This window comes from Sinocyclocheilus anshuiensis, unplaced genomic scaffold, assembly GCF_001515605.1.
Source record: "Sinocyclocheilus anshuiensis isolate Anshui unplaced genomic scaffold, SAMN03320099.WGS_v1.1 scaffold451, whole genome shotgun sequence".
In the NCBI taxonomy this organism is placed as follows: Eukaryota; Metazoa; Chordata; class Actinopteri; order Cypriniformes; family Cyprinidae; genus Sinocyclocheilus; species Sinocyclocheilus anshuiensis.
The window spans coordinates 1,264,720-1,277,269 of record NW_015549630.1 but is presented as its reverse complement, the minus strand read 5'-3'; the positions used below and the strand labels follow the sequence as shown (position 1 = coordinate 1,277,269).

At 34.2% G+C, this 12,550-nt stretch overlaps 1 protein-coding gene across 1 annotated transcript in view; it reads right to left on the bottom strand.

Moving 5' to 3' along the window:
- Window positions 1–12,550, bottom strand: part of rimbp2b (RIMS binding protein 2b) — a 141,387-nt gene that overhangs the window by 75,205 nt on the left and 53,632 nt on the right. The window contains exon 3 of the mRNA XM_016448627.1: window positions 4,774–4,857. The gene's annotated coding sequence lies outside the window, so the exon portion shown is untranslated. The remainder of the gene's footprint in view (window positions 1–4,773; window positions 4,858–12,550) is intronic.

Genomic DNA, 12,550 nt, shown 5'->3' with positions numbered 1-12,550 from the left:
ATGAATAAAACAATTTTTATGATTACCCCAAGTTTATTGGTGTTGTTCTCTTATTCAAATTATAAATTATATAACTAATAATTGATATAATTGATTAGGTGAAACTGACACTGCGATTGAATTTGTCGTTGTATCATACATACTAGGCAGTGTGGTCAGTGTGGTGAATTATTATGGCTTATTATAGTCTATTTAGGGTATTTTAGTAATTTAAAAAACATGGGTTATCTTAAAACATTTTATTATAATATTACACCACCCAAATATGTATTTATTTCCTTGTAATTCTCGTTGTCATTGCAGGCTGGTTTATATTCACCATTAAGAAAAGTGATTAGTGTAACCTGCTTAAAAATAGCCGTGAACTTAAAAATAACCATTTTATGACTCTAGACATTGTGAAGACAGTGGCATAATACGGTGACATAATAAGTTTTTTAGCCATATCAAAACAGTAGTCATGTGCATGGGTAAATTTTACCCACTGGCGCTTTTAGGTATACAGCGACCTCTGGTGGTTTAAGTGTTAACCATAGTCCTAGGCTACGGGACTGTATTGCACGCGATGTAGACAACATTCGAATAAAGTTTATTATGAATAAATGTTAAATAAAGTACATAAAATAAAATAGGCCTACAAGAGCCCAGGCCTGTTGTACACGCCCCCGTCCCTTGACTCCACCCCCATGTCAAAACAGTGCCACAAAGCGAGACGCGTAGAAACCTGAAGCGCAAAGGGAAAAACGTATTGCAAGCTCAAACTTGAATGAAACGCAAAATAAAAGCAGCGTTGCAAATAAATTACTAGATTACGTCACTGTGTGGGAAGATTTGCATAACGCCGCCCAAATGTTCACGCAAAGAAAGAAGGCGTAACTTTTATTCTCGCTGTAGTATTGTTGCTGCTGCCATGTCGTGAAGGCACTGTGTTTCGTTGTGAAAGCGAAACTACTTTGTTTGGTCTTCCAAAAGAGGACGATATCTGCTTCGTCATGCCTGGAGCTGATCTGTGCTGGTCGCTGAGGAAATGCTCCAACTTCACGCTGTGGATCGCCGGATCGGCTTTCACCGTGGACGAAGTGGAGTCCAGCCCGGGGTCGTCACATGTGGTTGCCGCAAGCCCTCCGGCCGCTCCTTCGTCGAATCCGCCGGCCGCGCCATTCTCAAGCCCGCCGTATGAACAGCTTGTAACACTCCAAAGGAAAGGAAAACTTCAAATCGCATCATATGACCCCTTTATTTAATTATATTTCAATTTTTTCATATGACCCCTTTATTTAATTATATATGTATATATTTATATAATTTATTATAAAGGTAAAAAAAAAAATTTGCAATTTTGTATGCTAACATTATTTCATGTAAATGTAAAACCTTTTTTACTGTCCTATATTTACAACACAGTTGTGTCACACAAAAACTGACTGCTTTACTCTTTAGTGCTCAGAGAAAGAGGAAAACACTGAACTGTTTGTGTTCCATAACATCTCAGGATCTTCCATCTGGAACGGAGTGAAAAATGCTGATGTTTCAGGTGTAGTTCACTCATTAGGGGATGTGGGCTGGCAGATATAGGAGTTTGAATGAATGTTCTGCCAATCCACAACAAACAATGTTTAATAAAGAAGGAAAAAAGACTTCTATCAGGCTTTGCCAATGTTTGTGTGTGTATAGACCTGTCAGGAGACTAAGCTCCGTGTATTTTTGCAGTCGTTACTGTGAAAATGGAGCCTCCTGTGGTATAGAGAGCCCCTGTGGAGAGAAACAGTTATACTGCTGATCCTCACACACTGAGAGACGCGTGTCCTACTGAGACACATGTGCATTTTTACCTAGCTATTTAAATGTGGATGACTTATTTTGTTTTCAAAAAGTACATTAAAATCATTATAAACCACCCAAAAAGAAATCATTTCACATTTTCACATTTCCAAATTAACACTTCTATTCAGCAAGGATGACTAAATTGATCAAAAGTGACAGTAAACACTTTCATTTTGTTACAAAAGATTTCTATTTCATATAAATATTGACTAATACATGCTGTCCTTTTGAACTTTCTATTACTCAATGAGTCCTGAAAAAAACAATTTCCACAAAAAATATTAAGCACTAAGCAGCACACCTTTTTTTCAACATTGATGATAATAATAAGAAATGTTTCTTTGGCAGCAAATATTAGAATGATTTCTGAAGCATCATGACACTGAGGACTAGTACTTATTGTTGAACATTCAGCTTTTCATGTTTTTTTTCATATTCAGCTTTTCGTATTCATGACAGGAATACATTTGACATATTTTAAAATATATTTAAATAGAAAACAGCATTTAAAACCATTTAAAATTATTTGAAATCATATTTCACAATGTTCCTGATTCACTATATTTTTGATCAATTACATGAAGCCTTGGTAAGCATAAGAGACTTTTAAAAAAATCTCAAAAGCAATAAAATCTAACCGACTACATGTATATTGTTCTATTGCTATGGTTAGAGGGTTTTTTTTGTAATGAGGATTAAATAGGTAATTTTGAAAATTTTACAATAATATATTACAATTAACTAAAGTGTAAATTATCAGACTTTTTTTCCACCTCAAAGCTTATAATACTAAATAATGGCAAATAAATAAACTATATTATTACATTGCTCTCTAAAATATATTTACATGTTTATATTTTATGCAAGTGATAATGTGTCCCTTTAAGGTGAGACAAGATTTCCTAATTACCCTGTCAGTGTTTATTAAACGATAACAACTGCCTGGATATACATTAAATATAAATATGCATGTATTATTTAAAATATAAATATAATAACAGTATTATCTAAAACAGTTAGGATCAATATTTTTATCCGAGTATCTATACAACATCAGCATTGAGAGCATTAATACTTAAACAGCTTGTCCCCTTGAATTCACAGCATATGATACAAAAACTCATATTCAATTAATTCCATAAAAGACCAAAAACCAGGAATCGAATGTGAAACTCGGGGCATGACCCACTTAAAAGGTCTTCCTCAGCTCTAAAAAGCCCCGGCAAAGCTTCTCTCATGTGTAATGGATGAAAAGTCTTTCCCGAAAGCTGAGGTGAGAGGAATACAGAAGAAGAGAGAGGCTGTTTAAAAGAGCTTCCCTGGCAGTCAGGGCCGATTAGTCTCTGTTCATACACGCACTCTTTATCTCTCTCACTCTCCCTCATCTTCCTCGCACTCTCTCTTGCATTAGCTTTTTTGTCCTTCTGCTCGCTTTGTTTCCCCTGACAGTGGACCTTGGAGTCAGCTCTCCATGTCTGCTATGTGGGAACAGCGAGAAAGACCGAGAGAGAGTGGGAAAGAGAGCAAACGCCCTTGAGAGTGTTGGGTATGTATGTGTGTGAAACTAAAGCATTTCCAACATTCATGTGCTTCGGTCAGGCAAACACCTTGATCAGCAACTGTTTTGTCCCCAAAACGTTCACCCTGGATCAAAATGTATCGTGCCAATCAAAATCCAGTCTAATTATTATACTAAAGCACACAGCTCTCAGGGGTGGGCTGGCAGAAGTGGGCCACTTCCCACAAGGTTGTTTGATCCCTTGTACAATCCTGCACCACCTACAGTACCAAATGTTGTGAATTTGAGCAATGCATCATACATGTGGCTCTGGTCACAGTTAAAGGAGCCATTTTGTCATTTAAGAAAATAAATCAATAAATAAATGTAAACTATAAGCTGTAATGTAAACTATAAAAAGCTTCCATTTTTGATGAAAACAAAACAAGTAATGATAAAACAAAACATTAGTGACAAGAAAGAATCTTGTTGAACCAACAGGCAACTTAAAGAACAGCAAATAAATAAATAAACCTATTTGGTCTGGTTATTATATTTATATATTATATTAAATATTAACCATTTAAAAAAAATTCTAACACAAAAGTTTGTGAAAATAAATAATTAAATACATCAGTCTATATGGTCTGGTTCGACTTTTATTTATTATATTTATATATTGCATTAAATATTTACCATTTAAATATTTTAGTAACACAAATTGGTATTAAGTAAATAAATAAATAAATCTATTTGGCCTGTTATTTATTTTTTATATTATATTATAAATATATATTATATATCATTAAAATATTTTTGTAAATTAATTAATTTCAGTAATTAAATAAATACATAAAAATATATAAATCTATTTGGTCTGGCTAGTATTTTATTTATTATAATAAATAAATAAGGCCTTGCTATTCTTTTATTTATTATAATTAAATATCACATTAAATATTTAACATTTACATTTTTTTTGTACCACACTTTGATGTTAAGAAAGTAATTAAGTAAATAAACAAATAAATCTATTTAGTCTGGTTATTATTTTATTTATTATACTTAAATATTATATTAAATATTTATATTTTTTATATTTTTGTACCACGTTTTGATATTAAAAATAAATAAAATAAAATAAAAATAAAATAAAATAAAACCAAAAAGCATGTAGTCTAGCTCTCATATAATTACTATCGTTTCTTAATTTTACCTTACACACATACATGTGCTCATGTGGCCACAGTATTCCAAGTGCAAGGTTTTAATCATTAAAATGATTTTAACCCTAAAATCGTTTGAGCCCATTAGCTATGGCCTTGTATGAATCACGACTACAAAAGCGCCGTATGGTGGAAGACTAACCACTAAATATCTCAGAAGAGTGTTGATATGACACCCAGCATGTGAGACCCTCTCGTAAGATGTGAACTTGTAAAGGCTCTCACCAGAGTTTGACATGACTGGCTCTTTTTCTTCACCTCCTCCTCAAGGACTTCACACTCCTTTCTCTTCCTGCTGATCTCAGTCTCCTGAGGGAGAAAATAAAATAAATACTGTTAGATGGATAGATGGATTCAATTTGCTGTTAGAGTAGATGTGGCCTAATGCAACCGCCTGATGCGGCATAACACACAATCTGTGTATGTATGCATGTGTACGAGAGCTCGTGCCTGTGTAGGAAATAGTAGCACATTCTCAGAGCCAGTGGGCACCCATATACATCATCTACCTATAAATAGCAACGTTCTCCATAGCACAATATTGCACTGCCACCAGCGAAATGCATGTCTAAAAGTCACTATAAATACAAATCCACTAAAAGAAAAACAAATGCACACACAGTTCTAATGGACACATGTATATAGTCATGAAAAATGCACACATTCAAAGTAAAAATCATGTTCATACAGTATGTGTATATAAAAGCTCCAAAACCATTTACATTATAATAAATAAATAAATAAACAAACAAGAAATGGTGGAGAGAGAAAAAAATGAAATTAGTAAGTAACTGGCAAAAAAGTCAAACAGCCAAATGGATATATATACTTTATTATATATATATATATATATAAATAAAATTATTTTTGCCATTTCCAATTTTCCTTCTACAAAAATCTACTTTTTTCAATGCAAAATTTTACCATCTAAATATTTTTGTAACAATCTGATGTTACATAAATTAATAATATGATTTAGTCTTCTTTTATTTATTAAAAGGATATATTATATTGAATGTTTTAAATATTCGTGTAAAACAATTTGGTGCTACATACATACATATGATTTGGTCTGGTGATTATTCATTTATTATTTTATATTTAAATATTAGATTAAATATTTATAATTTCAAAATAGAATTTGGTCTGATTTATAAATAATGTCTGGTTATACTTTAAATAATATTCTTTCAAATTATTATTAAATGAATAACCAAAATAAATAACGTTCTAATTATTTTCTTTCTAATAATTATTAAAAGTATAACCAGGCCAAATCAAAATGATCTAAATGGTAAATATTTAAAGTAATAAATATGATATATTTTGATTTGGTCTGGCTATACTTATAATAATTAATACTTAAAACAATGTATTATATCAAATATTAACCATTTAAATGTTTGTATAATGCAATTTTGTGTTGCATACACACATATGATTTGGTTTGGTTATTTATTTATCATATTATATTTATATTATAGTAAATATTTACCATTTAAATACTTTTGTAATAATTCGGTGTTGAAACCATTTGGTCTGGTTATTCATTTATTATATTTATATATTATATTACATATTTACCATTTAAAATACATTCAGTAACAATCTGGTGCAAATAAATAGCAAGCTACTGTATCAGAAACGACACTACTTCACCTTTAAATAGTAGGTTTAAGTGTGATGATGAGATTCAGTTAAAACACAAAATTTCTCTCTCTATTCACTGTAAGTGCAGCTGAAGCAGTGACCCGTGGTTTGTTGTCATGTCAGTGGAGTTGTTCAGACCTCAGCGTTACATATGAACAAGACTGATGAGGATCCACTCGCCATGTCATTCCCTAATTAAACCCCTCTGTGATATACACACACACACACACACACACACACACACACACACACTGTGGGATCATAGGTAAAGTACAGGTACATCTCCAGCACTTTGTCTCATAACGCAGGTCACACCACGTGAAAGTGAAACCTGAGCGGTGAACTAATTTTCGAACCGAATTTTAAACCGAAATTTCGGTGCATCTCTAATTTATTGGCGACATCAGAAATAGATATTATATAGATGCTCTTTTGAACATTTTAGCAATTTAAAAATATTAAAAAAGGATTTTTTACACGGCACCCCTGCTCTCGACAGACGGCACCCCGGTTGGGAAACACTGTCATAACACACTGTATCTACCAATGGCTAAATTACTTTATTGGTCTGTAGGGAATCAGGTGTGCTGTGGGCCAGGCTGTATGTGGGATTGTGTAGGTACTGTATATACGTGTGTGGGCTACAGATGGTCATCCCATCCTCATAATGGGAATATCAGTCTCAAGAGAGGCTGACATACGCTGTGTGTGAGTGAGTGTCTGTGCGCACGCAGGTATTATTGAATGGCAACATCCATCCTGCTGAGTGACACCTGGGATGGGGAGACAGTAGAACCAATTTTAATAATAAACGAACATCCATGAGGATGAATGGATGTATGGTTGGATGGATGGACGCATGGATTAATGGATGGAAAAGCCTGTGTTAGAAAGATACTACTGTAGCTATTCAACCCTTTACTGGTTCAACAACACACACGTAGACGAAAAAACATTTATAAACAATATACACAATAAAATGAACTTATCTGTATTAATTGCAAATCAGCTTACCATGAAAAGGTTACAATTTTACTGCATTAATTTGTAAAGGCTATCAAAATATTTGGCATAAAAATGGCCATGTATGAACTGTTAATTCTTATAAAAGCCTCATTATTTGATTGCAATTAATGTTCTATAATTATTTTTACAGAGATTGTAACTTTAATAAAATATTGGCAAGCAGTGTTTAGGAGCACCTGTTCATTTCTAGCCTATTATATCATAATGCAGAGCAGCATTATGAATGCTATTTTCTGAATCCTCATGCATTGCAGAAACTGCAAACAGACATTGTGGGCTGAAGACATCCATCTTTCCAAATATAATTGCTTCTGTTAGAAACAGACTAGAATGATTCATGGGACGTGTACATCATTATTTTCTGTTGGCCAGAGGTTCAGGTCATCTCCTTACATTCAGATTACACATCTCTGCAGCCCTAGCAAAGAGCAATTTGCAGATGGCCTCCATAACTCATAACTGGTCATTTTTTTGTTGGAAAAAAAACACTTTTTTTCCATCAGTGTCACTTGATCCTTCAGAAACCATTCTAATATGCTGATTTGGTGCTCAAGAAACATTTCTTATTATTATTATCAGTGTTGAAAACAGTTGTATTTTTGTGTAAACCATGACATTTTTTTAAGAAGTCTTAAAAGTTAAATAGTACCATTATAGTTAAAAAAAAACAATAGTAATGTCTTTTGTCACCTTTGATCAATTTAATGCATCCTTGTGGACTAAAATTCTAAATATATATCTTACTGACCACAAACATTTGCACAGCAGTGTGCATCTAACATCAAATATGCATCTAACAGCGTTCCGGACTGCGCTATTCATCTCGATCAGCTGACATGCTCCCCCCTCCCAAATACACACACACAGTCACTTTAATCAGTCTAAATAAGCTCTTTTTGCACTACAAATCATTATATCTGCACTGTTGTTTACTTCACTGGTTTGCACTCTATCTGCCGTGTGCTGCTTTATATATATATATATTTTTTTATATATATTTTTTTTTACATTACATACGTTTTTTTACAACGATCTATCAGGCTACCTAATCAGTCTTTTATATAATGCCTTTACTCTGATGCTTTATCTGTATCATCTTCTCATGCTGTGTAACACTGTTCAAAGCTGTGCAACCATCTGGAAACTAGCGTTAATTGGTACCCCAGGTACAACTCCATTTTTGACCCCTTATGAAAAAGCACATCAGACAACTAGAGCAGCTCTACATGATGGAATTTCCACTGATGGACAAAGAGTTGAAAGGTTGTTGCATACAGTTCTTGTCCAATCATATCCTCATAAATATGTAAATAAGAAGATTAACCCAGGTTTGCAAATATACAGCATGAAATCCTGTAATGGAAATAACATACTTTAAAAGAATATACTTTACTGTGAATTAAATGTAATGTTTTTTTACTTTTAATTTCATGTAAAATATGGTTTCATATTACATTTTATATTAAAATATGGTTAAAGTGTTCTGCCGAATGCACTGACAGCATTTATAGCAAACTAAAATATGCCTTAATGACATTTCTATTGAAACTTGTATGTTTAAATTTGTAATTACAAATGATTAATTATGAAGCTGAAATTTAGTACATTTAAATATATTAGCTTTAAATGTAATATTGAACAATGCACAATCACAAATAATTATTACATTCTTATTACATGATTTAGAGTAAAACTTTTAATTCAACATTATTATAAAGTGCATTTTTAACAGTATACTTGTGTTAAAAAATATAATTTAAATATGTTTTTAAAAAATATATTCTTTAAAGATTTGAAGTACAGCACATTCAATACAGTTATGCATGCATTTTCTCTAGAGTGACTACCTTGATAACGTACAGTATAACAGTGTGAAAGATACAACAAAACAGTCCACGGTTAACAATGACTTTTGGTTAACAATTTCAAGTGTGAAAAGCTCTGAAAAGTAGACTGCTTCGCTCACTTAAATGATTATAAAATATGAATCACAACAGTTCTGCCCAAATAACAGTGCAGCAACTGTTAATAGAAAATGCTAATTTTATAGGGTTGCATTGATTTTTCCTAGTAATCAATAAAATCTAATTCTCTGTGTCTCATTATTAGATATTAGTTGTTTAAACATCTTCATATCACAGCTAAAGGACAGGTCACTGACACTATATTACCACCTCACACATGGCAATAGCAAGGTCGCCAGATAAATTCTCATGACACATCCAAGTGCATTTGGTATTTATGAAGATATGGACGGAGAAAGAAAATTTACCACTTTGATCCAAATTTGCACGGTTGTGCACCTTCATTTAGAAACAAGGAAATTTACAAGCAAAATTGTGTCTTTATTTTTCTTATCCCACTGAAGACTTTTTCATTTTGTTTTAAGCATAAAACTCAGAAAAATTTGGTAAGATTTGGTGTTTTACGCTGCAAAAAAATAATTTTTTAGTCATTCCATAAATTAAATGCAAAGTTCTGTCATGAAACTCTAGATGGCGCAGGTCGATAGGTTATAACATGGCACAGCTGATTGGTTATTTTTGTAGCAGCAGCCAATGAGCTCACTGCTCAACATTTAATTACAAGGATTGCTTGCTTGCTGTAGCAGTTGCAGCATGCTTCAGGAATCCTTCTCCTTCCCCAGCTCCACCTGTATAGATCTGCTATGGGATAATTTTATGTATGTTATATATAGGGGTTATTTCATATATGTTATATGTGCAGCAGCAGTAATTAGTACATGCTCACAGCAGCATGTTGTGGATGTACTGGCAGTAGGATGTTTCTGTAATTGCTCTGCCACAGCAGCAGCATAGCAGATCTATTCCGCCAAGACCAAACACCCTAACCCTAAACTCTCAGAGTTGTCATGAAACAACTAACCTTAAATGACAAATCAATCACTGACACACTACACTCAATCCAGCTAATTTCCATACTCAATGAAATACAAACTACCCCCAAACCTACTTTTTCATGCACAGATAAGTGAGATCACACATGCACTCATGAGCATGAGTCTGTTCAGCATGTCTGCCGGCTGTTGTCCAGACATACTCTAATCCCCTTCTCAGATCATTGGAAAAGGCCGACTGAATTACATAATGTCAGTGTATGCGAGAGCTCAATATTCGAGGACTGCTTCACTCAACGCTAGACACAGTCTGACTCATTACAGGGAGGGCAAACTTGTACCATACTGATGAAATAAAAGCATGTATGTCTTATAGATGCATTCACAAAGACCATTAATAAGATCACACAAAAGAGCCAGTAAGAAGTGTATGCTGTGTACAAAATTGTTCCCAAAACAGAGCTAAATCTGACAACACTTCCCTTTGGGGACAATCGGAGACATCCTCAATTAGAAAATCAATTCATAAGGCAAATAAAAAATTTTTTATAAAACACAAAAGCTTCCTTTTTAGGGCAGAGTGAGTGTTAGTCATAACAGTGGTTCTCAACCTTTTTGACCCCAAGGCCCCCCATTGTCCATTGTTCACTGCAAAGGATCAATTGGTGAGCAAGTGATGTAATGCTACATTGCTCTAAATGTGTTCTTATTATGAAACAAACATCTATATCCTGGATGACCTGAGGGTGAGTACATTATTAGCAATTTTTCATTTTTGGGTGAACTATTACTTTTTTTTTTTTACTTTTTAACAATTTGTACATGATAAAATACTTTTAGAGCTTGGCATAACTAGAAAAATATATATTCATTATAAAAATGATTACGCAGTTAAATGATTTTATTAATTTACATCACTCACATCATTAACACATCCTTTCACACTGGTGTTTTTCCCTCAACATTTAAAGAGGCTCGTATAACCCCACTACTTAAGAAACCCACTCTAAACCCAGCTCTTTTAGAAATCTACAGACCGGTATCCCTTCATTCTTCCTTTCATTGAAAAAACACTTGAACTAGTTGTGTTTAACCAAATCTCTGCCTTTCTCACACAGAAAAATCTCCTGGACAGCAATCAGTATGGCTTCAGAAGTGGACATTTAACCTAGACTGCCTTGTTCTCGGTTGTTGAAGCCCTAAGACTGGCAGGAGTGGCTTCCAAATATTCATTAATTATCTTGCTGATAATTACAGATCTTGCTGGATCTGTCCGCTGCTTTTGACATGGTTAACCACAAGATCCTCCTGTCAACCCTATTGGAAAAGGACATCTCAGGAACCGCACTCCTGTGGTTTGAGTCTTACCTCTCAGATAAGTTCTTCAAGGTGTCTTGGAAGTGAGGTGTCCAAGACAATGGTGTTCGCAACATCTAGCTACTGGAGTGCCTCAGGGCTCAGTTCTTGGATCACTTCTCTTCTCTGTCTACATGGCATCACTAGGTTCTGTCATTCAGAAACATGGCTTTTCATATCACTGTTATGCTGATGACACTCAACTCTACCTCTCATTCCATCCTGACAATCCGATGATAGCTGCTCGCATCTCAACATGTCTAACAGACATTTCTTGCTGCATGAAGGACCATCACCTTCAACTCAAACTTGCCAAGACAGAACTGCTTGTGGTTTCAACAAATCCCTCACTTCATCACAATTTCACCATCCAACTATGCACATCAATCATAACTTCTTCAAAGACAGCCAGAAACCGGAGTTGTGATTGATGATCAGCTGAATTTGTCAGACCTCAAAACTGCCCGGTCCTGTAGATTTGCTTTAAACAACATTAGGAAGATCAAGCCCTTTCTTTTAGAACATGCCACACAACTCCTTGTTCAAGCTCTTATTTTGTCCAAGCTGGACTATTGCAATGCTCTCTTGGCAGGTCTACCAGCCAGTTCAATCAAATCTCTACAATTAATCCAGAATGCGGCTGCAAGATTAGTTTTTAATGAGCCAAAAAGAATGCATGTCACACCTCTGTTCATCAAGTTGCACTGGCTACCAATAGCTGCTCGCATAAAATTCAAGGCATTGATGTTTGCCTACAAAACCACCACTGGTTCTGGACCCCTTTACCTACATTCACTACTTCAGACTAGGGCTGTGCGATTTGGGGGAAAATGTCAAATTGCGATTTTTTTGACAGATATTGCGATTGTGATTTGATTTGCGATTTTAAATTTGCAAAGTCAAGCTTCAGCTCAATATTGTCAATAATGTGCAGCACAGTATGGGTATCATTACCCTGCTGAAAAAAAAACAATAGAAACTATCACATAAATTCTTATAGTTTCCATTAAACCATTACAAAATTCCTTTTTGTTTTGGGCATTATTCCAATAGGAATTACTGTTGTTCTATTGGTTGCCATCTGCCAGATTACATCCCACCAATAGAATCCAT